We start from the raw sequence: 16,639 nt of genomic DNA on the forward strand, positions 1-16,639 counted from the left end.
AATGGGGCATGTGGTAAGAAGTGCCACAATTTGAAATTTATACTTAAGTGACTTAGCAGTCATGATATACAAATTAAAGCTTATTATATTTTGCTCTTTTCCTTAGTGCACACCATCTTATAACATTTTAGGCATGAAGTACAATTATTTCTCTAGTTCCACAGTCTAATTAGTGGCAGAGTAAGTTAGTTGCTCAGGGTCACATAATGAGACGATGGTAGGAAGTGAACTTTACATTGTAATGGCACAGTTACTGTAATCTGTCACTTTTGAAATAATGATTCTTTATTTTATACCATGCCTTTTCATAATGAATTACCTCTCAGGATGCTATACAAATGTAATCTAACTGTTCCCCTAGCCTTACAATAGCTTCCTTAGGGTCACACAGTGAATGAATGGTGGGCCTTGAGTAGGCAGGTTTATTCAGTAGTCCAAGTCCTGAACCAATATTCAACACTCACTGCTTCAATATACAGTTCAACTGTTGCCATTATCATATATAATGCACTTTTTTCTCTTTTCTGAGTGAACATCTTAACATAATTCTTTAGTAATACATAACAATGGTTTTTGTATTTTTCCACAATGGAATCAATGGCAGGATAAGTAACTGTCTCAGGGTCACACAGTGAGTCAGTGATAGCAACTGAACTAGAATCCTCAGGGGTTATATTCGAATACCTTGTTCACTACAACACACAATCCGCTTTTTAATGTCTGGTCACCTGAACTGTAACAAGGGATTTTAAATATAATGACAGGTAATTGGCAATGAAATTAGAGATTGTCTGAAGAAAATCACATAATACATGGGTTTCTCTTCCATTTTCCATTTAAAAAGACACTGCCCATCTACATCTTTTTGTGGCATACAGGAAGTTTAACTGAGTAAATAATGAACTAAGTATTAAATGACAAATGCGCACTTAAAAAAGCAAATAAATGAATGGCTGAGCAGTGTTTCAGTTAATGGGATGGAGTTGGAAGCCTTTGGCTAACTAGTGGATGTATCAGTGAGCACACTAAGCAATGGACTAACTGTTAACTGAATAAATAACTAACTGACTAACTAATGAAGTAACTAGCAAACCAAATGAATGAGCAAATAAAAGAATGAATTTACCGACAAATTAGTGAGCCAGCTGTCTAGATAGTTAACTGACTAAATAATAAATAATGAAAAAATGTCCAAACAAATGTCTCTATTATATGAAAAAATCTTGGGACGAGACAAGACTTTTTCAGAGAGACGAGACATAACTTTCTAAGAGAGACACTTTTACCTCCCGGGAGACAAAGAGTAGATGACAAAGTAGAACATCGTAAGGAATTCAAAAATGTTTGCGTGATACACATGCAAAGCTATTGTACAACATTCATATTTAACCCTATGCAGGCAGTATTGAGCCCCCAATCAACTTCATGTGTATGTCTCTGATGTGAAGTTGAGGTGTATAGAGAAAAATCATTTTACACTCCAGGAGAACATTCAAACTTCATACAAATAAGGATTAGATGGAAAGTGGACACTGTTCTCTGGAGCTGTGAAGCAGCCATGCTCACTGCTTTGCCACCTTAAAGAAATTCTGAACCTCTTTATTCATTTGTAAAAAAGGGGTAATGGCCAAACTCCACTTGTAATTAGATGGTATCAATGACAAAGACCTGGTAGCTCCCTCATAAATCTGGTCTTTCCACCGACTGCTGAAATTTGTGTGCTTAGCCTGGCTGTTTCAAGCCATTTTTATCAGTATTTTTCCCTCATTTCTAGTGAGAGGTTTATTATTCAGTCAGATTCTGCTGAATAGTCATGATAATATTTCTATTCTTCTTCTTCCTGTTTTTTCTGTTACATGGTTGAATGCCCAAGTTGTGTTTATCTCTCGCTTGACTGATGTAGAATGGCCGACTATAATATACTATTTGCACAACTCCACAGTCTTCATTTCTGCGTGATATTTAACACTTTCTAGCCTCTTCATTTTCAGTCTGCTTTATTTGCAGTGATTATTGTGCTGTGGTAGGTTAATGCCATGTCACATTACATAACATTTCTAATGATTTTTAGACTTCTTTTACACAATAGAGGGGCAGTCATATAGTTTGACATACCCAGTGACTCAGTACAACCAGTCTGCGACTTGACCTGAACAAATGAGACGGGTTTGATTTTGTGTGTAGTCAAAGAGGCAGGCACTGAGTGTGAAAGCTGAGAACCAAAGAGCGCTCAGCCAGAAGGTCAATGCAAATAATGCATTGATGAGGAATAAGGACTTCACAAGCAGAAGTGAGCCTCATCTGTCTGATGTTGTGTTTTTTACAAATTACAACAGAATGATAAGGAAGAAAATGGGGCAGACATTGGGGCTGAACTCACTATACCTGAAAGCCTTTACGGGGCACCAGCATCATTTGATGGCATGTTATTGTTTGTCAGAGAAATGGGGAGAGCTAATTTGAACCTACCTTGTGATCTTTACTCGTGTCCTCTGATGACACATTTAGCAAGAACAGCTGTCAAGTTGACTAGAAGTTGTGTGATGTGACATCGACTTGAGCAGGTCCTCACCCAATGGAAGGTGTCAGGTGAATATCATTATTCTTCTTCATTCTTCTTCTTCGTCCAGGTCGGTAGCTGTCAGACTTTGCAGGAAAAACACACATCACTCTTATGGCTCTGGCCATACCTCTTTTTTGTGCACTGTTAAAATTTGTCCCCAGTGCAATGATGACATTTATAAAAATGAATATTGAACTTCTGCCTCCAAGATATGACTTCAGATGTGTTTTAAGACAGCGTTTCTCAACCTTTAAGTATTTGCGACCCATGTTTTTTGTTACTTTGCGCCCCCTTAGGGAGGCCCACCCCACAGGTTGAGAACCACTGGGTTAAGATGACACTATGAGATTAAACTGTTCTCCCTTCGTTGTTTGTCTTCTTCTACTGTATATTGTTTTATTGTCTTGAGCGATATTGGTAGCACATTAGTTAGAGACCTAAGTTTAGTTCACAATCAGGACACTCTCTGTGTGACATTTGAATGCTCTCCTGTGTCTGTGTGGGCTTTGTTCAGGTTCCTGGCACATCTTAAGGATGCGCAGGTTAGTTTAATTTCCAGTTCTAAACTTGATAGTGTTGGCGTGTTTCTGTAAGGAAGTTTTAAAATAGACTGGCATCCTCCCCAGGTTTACAACAACAACAACAACATTTATTTATATAGCACATTTTCATACAAACAGTAGCTCAAAGTGCTCAAAGAATAGAAAAATAAAAGACACAATAAAAAAACAAAATAAGTCAACATTAATTAACATAGAATAATAAGGTCCAATGGCCAGGGGGGACAGAAAAAACAAAAAAAAAAAAAATGCTGCTGAGATATTCTCTGCCACCACATTCTACATCTCGATGAACTGATGTAAGTTAGATGGTGTATTATCGTGGTATTTCCCTTCTCTTCTCTTTCTTCTTCTTTTGCCTCTCTCTTCTTCTTTCCAAACCAAGGCATATTTATTATGAAATGTCAAGCCTTGGTTTCAAAACACATGCACCTGATTGGCTGGCTGTCCAAATGATTGATGAATTAATTCACTGTCCGTTTTCCCACACAACAAAACCTTTGATGTACTCGGAGGTATCAGTAGTTCTTCCTGTCCCAGGCTATAAAGCAAATTGTTGTTCCAGATGTCCATCTATAAAATAATCAATAGCCTGAGGTATCAGCTCAGCATCCTTTCCCAGGCCATAAAACCAAATTAGCACGGAGCTATGAACAAGTGTTATAAAAGTAAGGTGTAAGGGAAGAAAACCTGCTTTAATTTGTTAATTTCATCTGTTGTCTTGTCTTGAACAAAATATAATGGAAACCAAAATGTACAGATTTTATACACCATAACAGATGGTTAGATTGGTGATGCTAAATCGATGTGAGTGCACCTGTTCATCCCATCTAGCGATGGGCTGGTGTCTCATCCAGGGATTCTTTATGCCCTTGCCCAATGCTTTCTGAGACAGACTCCAGTTTCCCTGCACCTCTGCTCTGGATAAGCGGGTTTAGAAAGGGGGTGGATAGATGGATGAATGGAGGTGGGTAATTAAGTTCAGGAAATTAATGAAAGAGTGGATATTGAAAATAAGGGCAGAGATATAGCTATACAGCATCAATGACCAGAGTTCAATAACCAAACTGAAATCAGTGTTTGTGAGTATGTGCATACATATAAATATAACTTAAGTCATAGTGGCATCTCCAGCAGGGTTTATTCCTACCTTGAGCCAAACGGTGTGGCTGGAGAGAAGGATGGATGGATTAGAACACTGAGATCCTCCACAGCTGCCAACAAACAGACAACACATCCCTGAATAAAAAAAGCAATCTATCAGTGTTCTAATTGTTGATTGTAATTCAATCAGAACTTTAACACCCTTATAATTAAATCTTCTTTCTGCACCATTTACACATAATCCACTGCTGAGCCCTTTTGGCAGCAGAATATTTTCAAATGTTTGAGACTTCTGTGACTTTCATACTGTGAGGTGATCACCACTGAATAAAAACTAAATAAAGAACAGCAGCCAAACAGCTGATCACCTTTTATCTTTTATCTGCTGCCAGAATTGTCATTTTGTCTTGTTTGCTTATTTTTTGCTCGCAGTATTTTATAATGCATGAAATAACAATCGGCTTATAGTGTAAAATTAATTTTTCTCTTGATTTTCTTCAGTGCTTTTAACTTATTATAGATATTTATATTTGCTTTAAGTAGTTGTTGACAACATTTTCATTATGTTTACAGTGTCGGTGTTATTTTGCGCCCTAGGCCAAGCTTATTGGACTGTTCAGTAGCTAACCTGTGCGGCTGGGTTTTTATCCCCCTTATGATCTGCACCCAGTTGAATGCCTAATTCACCTTTATGATGGTGCCAGTCTTGTTTGTTAACATAACTTTCTAAACTCTTTGAGAATTCTAGGGTGGTACAATGGTTAAAAAGTCAGGGGTTCATATCCTGTGCCTTTGTGAAGCACTGTGACAAATCTGAGAAGCCAGTCTGTTGATCTCTCCATTGTGAACAAAGGTGAAGGACTTTAATTTAAGACATACTTAAAAAAACGATGAAAAGGTTATCATGCAAGGTAAAATGTTAACAGCTTGAAGTCTATTATGCCCGTTACACACGTGCAGCATAATCGCTCTGTGCAACTGTTCCTACTAACATATGGATGTGTGCCGCCTTCAGCCTTTTTGTAAGAAGTTGCACATAATACGGTGCTATAAATTGCACAGTACAGTTACACTTTTATTTATATGGCTTTGAGCTTCCCCACACGTGATATGTTTTGTTTTGACACATTTTCTTTATGTAATTTTTATTGTTTTTAAGACAGCAGCTTTTCACTCAGTAAAATTAGGATTTTAGTGGCAAAGTCACAGTTCACAAGATGCTAATGTATCATAATTTATACTGTACTTGTATGGTATGGGTGAGTCCTGGGTGCTGAAGTAAGAAGAACAGAGATGCATTCAGAATTGTGAGAACAAATTAATGAAAGAGTGGCTGAGAATCTTAAGAATGAAGATGACGAAACAGAAAGCAAGCGCCGACCACAAGCTGAGATACTTCAGGCATGTGATGAAACAAGAACACAATACCATAGAAGGTAGTGTGATGACAGGTAGTGTGGAAGAGGCCATTGGAGGCTGAGGATGTGCTGGTAAGATAACATCACGGTGTAGACTGGCGCGTCAGGGGCTAGTCTGCTACTTGGTAGTTGAGACAGAAGGTGCTAGACCTGTCTATGTAGTGTGAACGCTGGCCCCGGCACAGACAGACGGACAACATTTTCTCACCCATCAAACTGTTTATTTACACTATATACACAATATAAAGTCACGTGCACTCACGAACCCCAGTGCCTCCAGCACTGATTCCCCCAAGTCCAGGGCCCACAGTCCTTGTGCCTTCCTGGCCGCCTCCAGTCCTTCCACAAGCTCCGTCTTACTGCCTCCCGACTTCCACCGCTGACTGGAGGGAGGCGGCCCCTTTTAGGGGGAGCCGGATGGGCTCCAGCTGCTTCCCGGCACTTAACGGTGGCCACACCCCTGTGTGGCGGAAGTGCCGGCTGTGCACCCGGAAGCCGTCCGTGTCTCCCCGGTCGTCTTCCCCCCGGCACTTCCTGGTGTGGCAGAAGTGCCGGGCTCCCAGAATAAACAGGCACTGGGGCGCCGCCTGGCGGTGGCCACGGGTCCCTACAGGGCTGGGCTTCCAAGCCCTGTACCCGAGGCCCCCTGTCTAACCAGGACGGACGCCCCCACTCATTCTGGAGGAGGCACACGCCCTCCTCCGGTCCTCTAAGGCGTCCCGGCCGGGCTCCATCCCCGGCCAAGGGCCACACGGGATGAACCGGCATCGGGGCGCCGCCTGGCGGTGGCCACGGGCCCCTACAGGGTAGGGCTTCCAACAGAACCAGGACGGACGCCCCCTCGCGGTCTGGAGGAGGCACAAGCCCTCCTCACGTCCTCCTGGGCGATCACAGTAGCCAACCGTCACAATGCGACAGTGACGTAGTGACGTGACATGACAATACGAAGGAAGGTTCTATTTTATATCTTAAATCTTTAAACAATCATACACACTTTCATTAACTTGCATCACCCAATGACAATCTAGACAAGGGGATCTCAAGTTCAGTCTTAGGGTACCCCCCTCCCCAAGTGGCTGCAGGATTTAATTTCAACTCTTTTCCTGAATGAATGGGATAGGCTTAAGACTAAAATAGATCTAATTATTTAATTAGCTGGCCTTTTCGCTTCTCTTATTTTGCATTCAGAAAAGTGTACAAGTGTGATACTTACTTTTAGAAGAATTTCAGAAATGTGTATGTTTGTCATAATAATAATAATAATTCTTTGCATTTATATTTCTCACTACTCATTGCACTCAGCAATTGCAGGTTAAGGGCCTTGCTCAAGGGCCAAACAGAGCAGAGTCCCTTTTGACATTTACAGGATTCGAACCAGCAACCTTCCGATTCATTTCTCTTACCATATTCTCTCATTCACGTTTTTAAGTGAAATTCACTCGCTTAATTGTATCCAAATACTGACACTTAGTGATGATCAGTGAAAACTCAATTGACACGAAATGCTAAAGTGTGAACGTCAGTGTCATTCACTTGTGGCAAAGGAGATGCTGCCATAGTGATACTCTAGGACTGTGCTTAAGAACCCCTAGTTTAGATCGGGGGACCCCTAGGGCTACAGGTTTTGATTCCAGCTTCACAGTTAGTGAGTCATTTAGCCTCTAACTGATCTCATTGATAATTTACTCGAGCTTTTTATTTTTTCTCTTATTCTGCATTTAGAAAAGAACATTATTGTACAGTAAAAATACTGGTTCTTTAATGGCATTTTATAGTTCTTTACTAGAACAAGAACTATTAGAACTATTCCTTAACCAAGCACCATTTTGTTCTTTTTCACATATGAAGTTGGTTCATTGTGAACTAAAAAACTTCCCAAAATGTAGAAAACAACGGCAATTTTTAATTTATGGTTGACTACCTTCCAGGACAAAGAAAACATGAACTTAGCCTGTGTTATTGTATGCAGTGAGAGTCCTTTTAAAATTATAAATCCACTGAAATTTAACAATTCTACTGTCTTCTGTTAATGGTTAGTTATGGATTCAGATTGAAATAACTAAAAGTTCTTTCTGGAAACTTAATGTAGATGGATCTTTTGGAAACCAAAAATAGTTCCTCTGTGGCATCGCTCTGAAGGACCACTCTGGCACCGTAATTTTAAAAATGTATTTTGAGATTTACATTGTAATGGATGGTACATATTGGGTCGCATCCTGGCCAGGGTTGTATAGGGACTCTGACCTGCCTGGGAAGTTAGCGTAATTGAAGAACCAGGGGGAGAAATGTTTTATGGTGATTTTTTTTCTCCACCAATACGCTAGATGGCACCATCCCTGGGCTTCGGTGCCCATGCACCAGACATCTCCCCCGTTCCTTCCATTACACTGGACTCCTGGTCGGGTAAGGGTCTTTTGCTGTTCCCTGTTCATTTGCCATTTTTCCTAGGTAGTGTGCTTCCTTAATAGCATCATAATAATGACAATTAATGACCAACAGGGGCACACAACACTGAATGCTGAAAGGTAGCAGCTGATTCAGCATCAGATCTGCTTGCGTGGTCACTAGTAAATAACATCTGAATATCATCATCCTGTGTTATTTAGCCTGTATGTAGTGTTAATGAAACAGATTGGAACAAAACATGCAGCTCCAGGTCTGAGACTGGAAACACCACTGGCCTAGATTTTCTTTTGCTTTTCCTCTCACATCATGAGCACATGCTGGTTAAACTGACCAGGTGTGAATGTGTTCATGAGTGTCCAATGCGGTGGACTGGCTAAACATCCCAGGAGAGCTGCCCTCTTACACCGAGTACAGGCCCTACTCAGAGCATCTGGCATTGGATTAGTGAATGAATGTACTGTAGGAATGAGTAGAACAAGTATGGTGCTGGCAGGAATGGGTACAAAGCAAGAAACAGCCATGAAAGGGATTTATAATGAGCCTCAATGGCTAATGTATAGATAGATAGAAAAAACACTAGATAGATAGATAGATAGATAGATAGATAGATAGATAGATAGATAGATAGATAGATAGATAGATTTCAGAACAGGTAATCCACTTGAAGATAAGCATGTTTGGGTATGGCCAGGGCCCTGGTAAGAGACCACCTAAGAAAGGATTGGGGTTGGGTTGCTGCTAGAAGTGGTGTTGGTGAGGCCAGTAGTGGGATGTTTATCCTGTGGTCTGTGTGTGGATCCCAATGCCCCGGTGCTGACAAAATGATGGCATCCTTCGGATGACATGTAAAGACGAATTCCTGACTCTATGTGATCATTAAAGATTGCTGGGCATCTTTCAAAAAAGAATAGGGTGTTTCCCAATGTCCTCTCTAAATTGCCTACCATGGCCTTGCCTATTCTGGTAGCCTGATCATCTCCTTCTCTAATTGTCTTTCTGTCTCACCCATTCAGCACCCAATTGGTAACGTGTGGTCACATCATCCAGGTGGGTGCTACACACTGGTGGTGGTTGAAGTGGTTTGCCATTGTCTATGTAAAGCACTTTGAGTGGGTTAGAAAAGCACTGTAAAAGTGTAATTAATTATTAATTGTTATTATCATTAAAATGGGTAAATAGATAAAAACTTGAACAGATGGTTGATTACTTCATAGCATTGTAACTATGTCACTACAAAATAATAATTTTAAATTGTTTTTGGTATGCTTATATTGTAAATTGTTTGCCAAATGAGGTACTAATTACACCAAAAAGGATTGGCCTAATATGAAGCAGCATGTCACTTAGTGTGATGATGAAATTATCCAATGTGCATTAATTGCTTTGCGTAAACTGGAGAATTGTTTATTCTCAGATTGATTACACATGTTGCCTCTGTCCATATATTGTCAACTGAGTCTAAAAAGATATTTAATTCCTTGATGAGAATGGAGGCAACTATGGTAATTAATCATGCCGCTCAGATAATTTACTAGTAATGAGAATACATAATATCTTATGTTCCTGCACTCCCATCTTGAACCTGTAAGGCATAAGCACAATTTACACAGTTACAAGTTTTGTCTGATATGCAAGGCAGCAATGATATCTGATGTTTTGGGATTTTTCATTTCATTTCATATACTTTTTTAATGACAAACCTTCCATTCCGAAAAATAGCTTAAAACAATAAATTGAAACTGAGACCCAAAAATAAGAGTAGACTTTCCTCCAAAGCATTGCTGTAACACTTTTCATAAAGAGCGGAGTGGTGACTCTGAGGCTAAGGATCTGCGCTGGTATCTCGAAGGCTGCTGGTTCAAATCCCCGTCACTGCCAAAAGAGATCCTACTCTACTGGGCCCTTGAGCAAGGCCCTTAACCTTCAGTTGCTCCAGGGGTGCTGTACAATGGCTGACCTTGAGCTCTGACCCAAGGGGTATGTGAAAACTAACAAATTCCTAATACAAGAAATAGAAAAAGAGCACACATAAAAGCAGAGTTTTACAAATATTCAGCTGTCTATTCATTTATTTATTATACCAACTTCCTCAGTTGCAGGAGGATGGATAGCTGGATCCTATCCTGGCCACACTGAGTTCAAAATGGGAACACACAATTCTCACTAAGCTCAACTCACTAATATCATTACCAAATTAACATAGCAGTCATGTGTTTGAGATTTGGAAGGACAAGGAAAACACGTGGGGAGAACCTGCAAACTGCATTCGACATCCAGAATCAAACCTCGGTCCCTGCAGCTATGAGGAAATAGTAGTGATCATCACTCCAACATGCTGTACTCCAGCAATTCATTACAATGCAAATCATGTTAGCAAGAGAACTGCTGCCTTTGATATTTTATGCACCTTTTATACAGTCTCTCACTTTTTGATATATTATCAGGAATCATCTATTACACTGTATTCATCAATTTGAATTTTGAGGTGTCAAGCTTTAGACTGCACCTATGTGTGTCAATTTAAATTTTAACTTCCACACTAAAGCTGAAAGACATAATGACTAAAAAATGTACAACACTGCCCTCTTCTGGAAGGAAGCTTCATTTACTTTATAACTAAGTCGGCATTGGCAGAGAAAGCAAGATTTTTCACATAGGTAAATCATAGATAGATAGATAGATATTATCCATTAATAAGATACTGTGCATTCTTTAAAGAAAATAGAAGCTGAATCAAAGAATAAATACAATAGGTCTTTTTTTATTAATAATAATCTTTTTTTCAGCTTGGTCTTAGTAATATATGTCTCACAAAGCTTCTTTGTGGGGAAAAAACAGAGAAAAAGGACACATGACTTCCTGCAAGAATAAGCAATACTGAAAAGACAAAGATTAAAAAGGCAGCGTCATTCTTTTAATTGTAACTCATCCCATTAAATGCTTTATGGCCGACCTTATCACAAGGTTTTGTCTCCTTTAACAATACTCTCATTGCAGTGTTTCCCTTTATGTCTTTCAGCCTCGCTTAGAAATGTTAGATTTATTTATAGAGGATTCAGAAGAAAGGAAATGCTGAAACAGTTGAAACTTTGCAAGCTAAGCAGGCAAGCTTTTCATAAAGCAGTTCTCAGATTTCACTTTCGATCGTCTGATTTTAGTAATGATGCCTTTTATTTTCCAGTGTTTACGAGCACGGCAACATGGCAATACAATGGGTAGCCCCCCTACCATGCACATCCAGTGGTCTGGGTTTGATTACCTAACTGGTCTGTGCAGCACTTCATCATGTTCTTCATGTCTACAGTTTTCCCCTCACATCCCAAAGATGTGTTTTGTAGAGTTATTGGTGACAGTACTTTGATCCATATGAGTGACTGTGCCATTAAATGAAATGATACACTGCCCATGGTTGGTTCCTACAACATTGTGCCCAATGATCCCACTCCTTTGACCCAGAATTGGATTTAGTGAGTTTGTTCAGGTATGTTTTTTTTTTACTTTTCAAACAATTTTGCAAAATAAAACATATACTGATTTAAATATATCAACCAGTTAAGCAAAGAATTACAGGATTCCCTTTTAAGCGTTTCCCTGCAGATAATCATTTTCTTTATGATTGTGTTTGGGCTAATTGTCATGTTGCAGAATGAAATTAGGACAGATCAGACACCTCTCTGGTTATTTTGCATGATGGATAAGAATCTGGCAATATGGTGCCAGGCTCATAACTTCTCACCAAACGTAAGCAAGACCAAGGAGCTAATGGTGGACTTACCCATCAGCATAAATGGAGTTCGTGCTAAGAAGGCAAGCAGCTTCAGGTGTGCACATCGCCAAGGACCTGACATGTACCCAGCACATACAAACTCAGGTCAGGAAGTCAAGACAGCACCTTTATCACCTGAGGAAATTCAAGGTCTCCCCACCTGTTTTGAAAACCTTTTACACTTGCACCATAGAGAACATCCTAACACAGAGTTGCACATCATGGTTTGGGAATTGGTCAGTCCAAGATTGCAAAGTCCTGCAGAGAGTGGTGCATTCTGCAGAGCATATCTTAAGGTCAGCATTGGGCACTGTGCAGGACATCTACACCAAGTGCTGTAGGACCAGGGCAATTAGAATAATTATGGACTCTCCCCATCCCAGCAACAGACTGTTCAGCCTGCACAACTCTGGAAAGGCCATTAGGATTATGAACTCTGACATGCCAACAAACATTCAATCTTAAAATTCATTGCACACTCACTTTAACTTGATGCACAATCACTTTACACTTTTTAACGTTTCAGATTTTAACTTCATTTTAATCTAGTTTAACTTAATTTTGTGAATTTAATTTAATTTATTTAATTTTATTATTTTTCTTTTATTGTATGTTTGCTTTTGTTTTGTATAATCTTGGAGTAAGATAGCTTTTTTTTTATCTCACTGCATGTTGTACTTGTATAACTGTGTGTGTAACGAATAAAACTCTTAAAAATTGAATCTGCTTGTAATTCTCAGCAGTGATGGGGGCATCAATTTCATTCAAATCACCAACTCTTTTTGTGAAAGTACAGCCCCACATCTGCAGGGAACCTTGACTTAGCTTTGCTCTTGCATGCAGATCTTCAACCTTGTACCATTCTCCATCTCTTCAGCAGAACAAAAAATTTCTAATTTTGACTCATCAGTCCATATAGCCTGCCGCCTTTTTTCTACACCCCAGTCCATGTGGTGGCTCTGAGGCTAGGGATCTGCTCTGGCAATTGGAATGTTGCTGGTTTAAATCCCGTAAATGGAAAAAAGGGATTACACTCCATTGGTTTCTTCAGCAAGGCCTATATACCTTCAACTGCTCAGTCCTGGCTATAATGTTAACCTGCATCCAGCCCTACAAGTAGGCCCTCCAACTTAGAGGGAAAACTGGGGGATGGTGGCAGGTTTGGCACTCAGCCACTGCACAAAATACTGTTCCACTCTGTTTAAACTAGTGTGGTGCTGAGTTGTCACCTGTTGCATGGCTGCACTCGAGTCCTAATTTGGGATCCTGAGGTGGTTCGTCATGTGGTGGGTGTGGCAAAAGACTGTATCAGTCAGTACATGCTCCTTGTGTAGGTGAGTCATTTTGTTTTTACTGTATTTCCGTCTTTCACTCTTCCATTAAGACCAATTCTGATAAGACTGTAGAAGAGTGTACTGGAGTCCCAGTAATTTCTACAAGTTATGGGCAGAGAGCTTTGCTGGACATCTTCCGAGTTCAAAGAGAAGAAAGTTTGATTTTTTTCTCATGTCCTGCACTCCTGCTTCTGAGGCCATCCATTGGGCTTCTAGTTCTCAACCTTCCTGTTTGTGCTTCAGTGGACAGAATATCTAACAGTACCTTCTGCTGTGAAATTTCTGCTTACTTTTGCCATAGTGTAAGATTTGCAGGTTAAACAGCCACATCTACCACAACCTCACCAGTTAGTCTGATTGTCCCTTCCCCAGTTTTGTTCCCTCTACATGAGAGTTTCTGTTTCAGTTAATCACTTTGGTTCAACCAACTCATTATGTCAATGATGATTAGCACATTATTACTTAAGGACTGGTCTAGAAGCCTACAGAGATCTTGCGTTTTTAACTGGTGGGTGGACCACTACTATGTTAGCTTATTTCTGTGAGGACATTTGCATGCATATCTTAGAGTATTACTTCATGTTTTGCAAAAGGCATGCTTGGAACTTGAAAAAATGTTCTTTTCTATTAATACACGCGGAAATGCTGCCAGAATTAGGTCAACAAGCACCTGGAGCACTTCCAGGTGCCTTATAAAAGGAGCCAACAGCCACTACTTGGTAAGCCAGAGTCAGGAGGAGGGAGACGTAGCTGGCCAAGGAGGAGTGGAGGAGAAAGAAAGACAAAGAAAGGAAAAGTATTGTTTAGAGGTGTTTTGTGCTTTTGGGATTGTGTTGTGTACTCATGGGAACAGGGAAGACGTTCTCCACGAGGGAAGAAAATAAAATAAAAAGCATGTTATATTAGTGTGCCTCCTGCATCTGTCTGTGTCGGGTTAAGCGCTGGTATAGCGCCATCAATTGTCACAATGTTTACTTATAATAGGAGAGGAAATCACAAACATTTAAGTAAACCGGTACATTTTTTGTGATGAGCAGGTCAAAATCCATAAGATTCACAAGATCCATAAGACAAACTCAAACGTATTCAGGAAGCAAACTATTCATTGACCAGTATAATCTGATTTTACTTACTTTCTATTTAAAAAAAGAAAAAAAAAAATTAACATTAACGTGACATCAGCGTCAAAGGGCTTTCATTGGCTAGTGAAATGCAGTTCAGTTTCATTAAACTGCAATCTGTAACTGCTGTTAGACTGTGTGCTGCCTCAGACCCTCAGTCATGGGCATTACCCTCAACTTCAGTAAATTGATAGTCATGAATCAACGGTGGACCAGGGTAAGTGAGTGGACAGAGGAGACTTGGATATCAAAGCAATGGCAGTTTATTTAAAACAGGAGATTAAAAGGCCAAATTGCAATTTAAAAAAAATCCAATAAATAGAAAGATAGATACTTTATTAATCCCAAGGGGAAATTCACATACTCCAGCAACAGCATACTGATAAAAAACAATATTAAATTAAAGAGTGATAAAAATGCAGGGATAACAGACAATAACTTTGTATAATGTTAACGTTTACCACCCAGGGTGGAATTAAAGAGTCCCATAGTGTGGGGGAGGAACGATCTCCTCAGTCTTTCAGTGGAGCAGGAAGCTACTCTTCTGTCTAGATATGATTCTGTTCAGTGGATGCAGTGGATTCTCCATGACTGACAGGAGCCTGCTTAGCGCCCATCGCTCTGCCACGGATGTTAAACTGTCCAGCTCTGTGTCTACAATAGAGCCTGCCTTCCTCACCAGTTTTTTCAAGTGCGAGGTGTCCATCTTCTTTATGCTGCCTCCCCAGCACACCATCGCGTAGAAGAGGACACTCGCCACAACTATCTGATAGAACATCTGCAGCATCTTATTGCAGATGTTGAAGGATGCTAGCCTTCTAAGGAAGCAAATTTGGCTCTGTCCTCTCTTGCACAGAGCATCAGTATTGGCAGTCCAGTCCAATTTATCATTCAGCTACACTCCCAGGTATTTATAGGTCTGTACCCTCTGCACACAGTCACCTCTGATGATCACGAGGTCCATGAGGGGCCTGGGCCTCCTAAAATCCACCACCAGCTCCTTGGTTTTGCTGGTGTTCAGTTGTAAGTGGTTTGAGTCGCACCATTTAACAAAGTCCTTGATTAGTTTCTTATACTCCTCCTCCTGTCCACTCCTGATGCAGCCCATGATAGTAGTGTCGTCTGCAAACTTTTGCACATGGCAGGACTCCGAGTTGTATTGGAAGTTCAATGTATATAGGCTGAACAGGACCGGAGAAAGTACAGTCCCCTGCGGTGCTCCTGTGTTGCTGACAGCAATATCAGACCTGCAGTTCCCGAGACAAAATAAATAACTCACTAAAACCAAAAAAGTGTCTTTGTGATGCTTCCTGTGGTTCCCAGGGTGCTTTGCTCTTCTACAGATGCCACCATGTCTTGAACTTCCCTCCACTGACTCACTCCTGAGCTAACGAGAGCACAGCCACTGTATGGAGCCTTTGCAGCACTCAGTCCAGATCTATCAAATGGTCAGTCAGACCAATGACTGCCCATTCCTTCCTTCAACTACCTCTCCCACCGGCAACTGCTCTCCCACTTAAAAAATAAAAATATAAAGCCTTTTTCCAGCACTAACCTGTTCCTTCTCATACTCGATTCAACGCCAGCTGGTGACTGCTGATAACCATGCCTGCCGCTTGAATGGTAATCTAATTAAGCTGGCGAGCTAAAGTAACAAGTTGCAGTAACAATCTATGAAAATCATAACATAATTTAACACAATAAATACACCCACATATCCATCTCACCACAGACTGACGGCACTTTTCACTGCATGACACACCAGATTCCGATTGTTCACATGCACAACATTAGGCCGTCACTACATACCTTACAGCTCGCTTACCAGCCATGACAGGGATACAGATTTGGAACCACACAGTTGGCTGATAAAGAGAGGCTCCAGTTTCAAAATACGAAAAGGAAATTGTCGGCAGCTATTTGATTGCTTGTCAGTTCAGCTGCTTTTTATTCCTTGATGCCCTGAACCATGAAGTTAAAATACCTTTGGAATAATTCATGTAGGTGTTAAGAATAATCCATTAGAGTTCCGGAGCTTAGACTTGTTTTATACTGATGTCAAGGTAAGGGCAGCAGAGCGTGACCTCTGTGTAACAGCTGACATTAGTAAGATAATGAAATCAGTAACAAGCTAATGCAAGAAATACACAAGCGTGCAGCTCTGAAGGTCCCGGGAGTTTTAAAGGGCTGATTTCAGCTCTTGTACTCTGAATTTTTTCGCCACGACTGAAAAACAACTAAACAAACAAAAATAAATGTTTCCCTGCAGCTCATCCATCCATCCATCTATCGTCAGACCTGCTCAAACCAGTTTTCCTCCTATACTTGAAAGGTTGGCAGCATTTTAGTAAGCGTGGGTTTGCCCTG

At 40.4% G+C, this 16,639-nt stretch overlaps 1 protein-coding gene across 1 annotated transcript in view; it reads left to right on the forward strand.

Moving 5' to 3' along the window:
- Positions 1–16,639, forward strand: part of gfra4a (GDNF family receptor alpha 4a) — a 413,106-nt gene that overhangs the window by 10,098 nt on the left and 386,369 nt on the right. The gene's annotated exons all lie outside the window — the stretch shown is intronic.

Source organism: Polypterus senegalus, chromosome 4 (assembly GCF_016835505.1).
Source record: "Polypterus senegalus isolate Bchr_013 chromosome 4, ASM1683550v1, whole genome shotgun sequence".
Classification (NCBI taxonomy): domain Eukaryota; kingdom Metazoa; phylum Chordata; class Cladistia; order Polypteriformes; family Polypteridae; genus Polypterus; species Polypterus senegalus.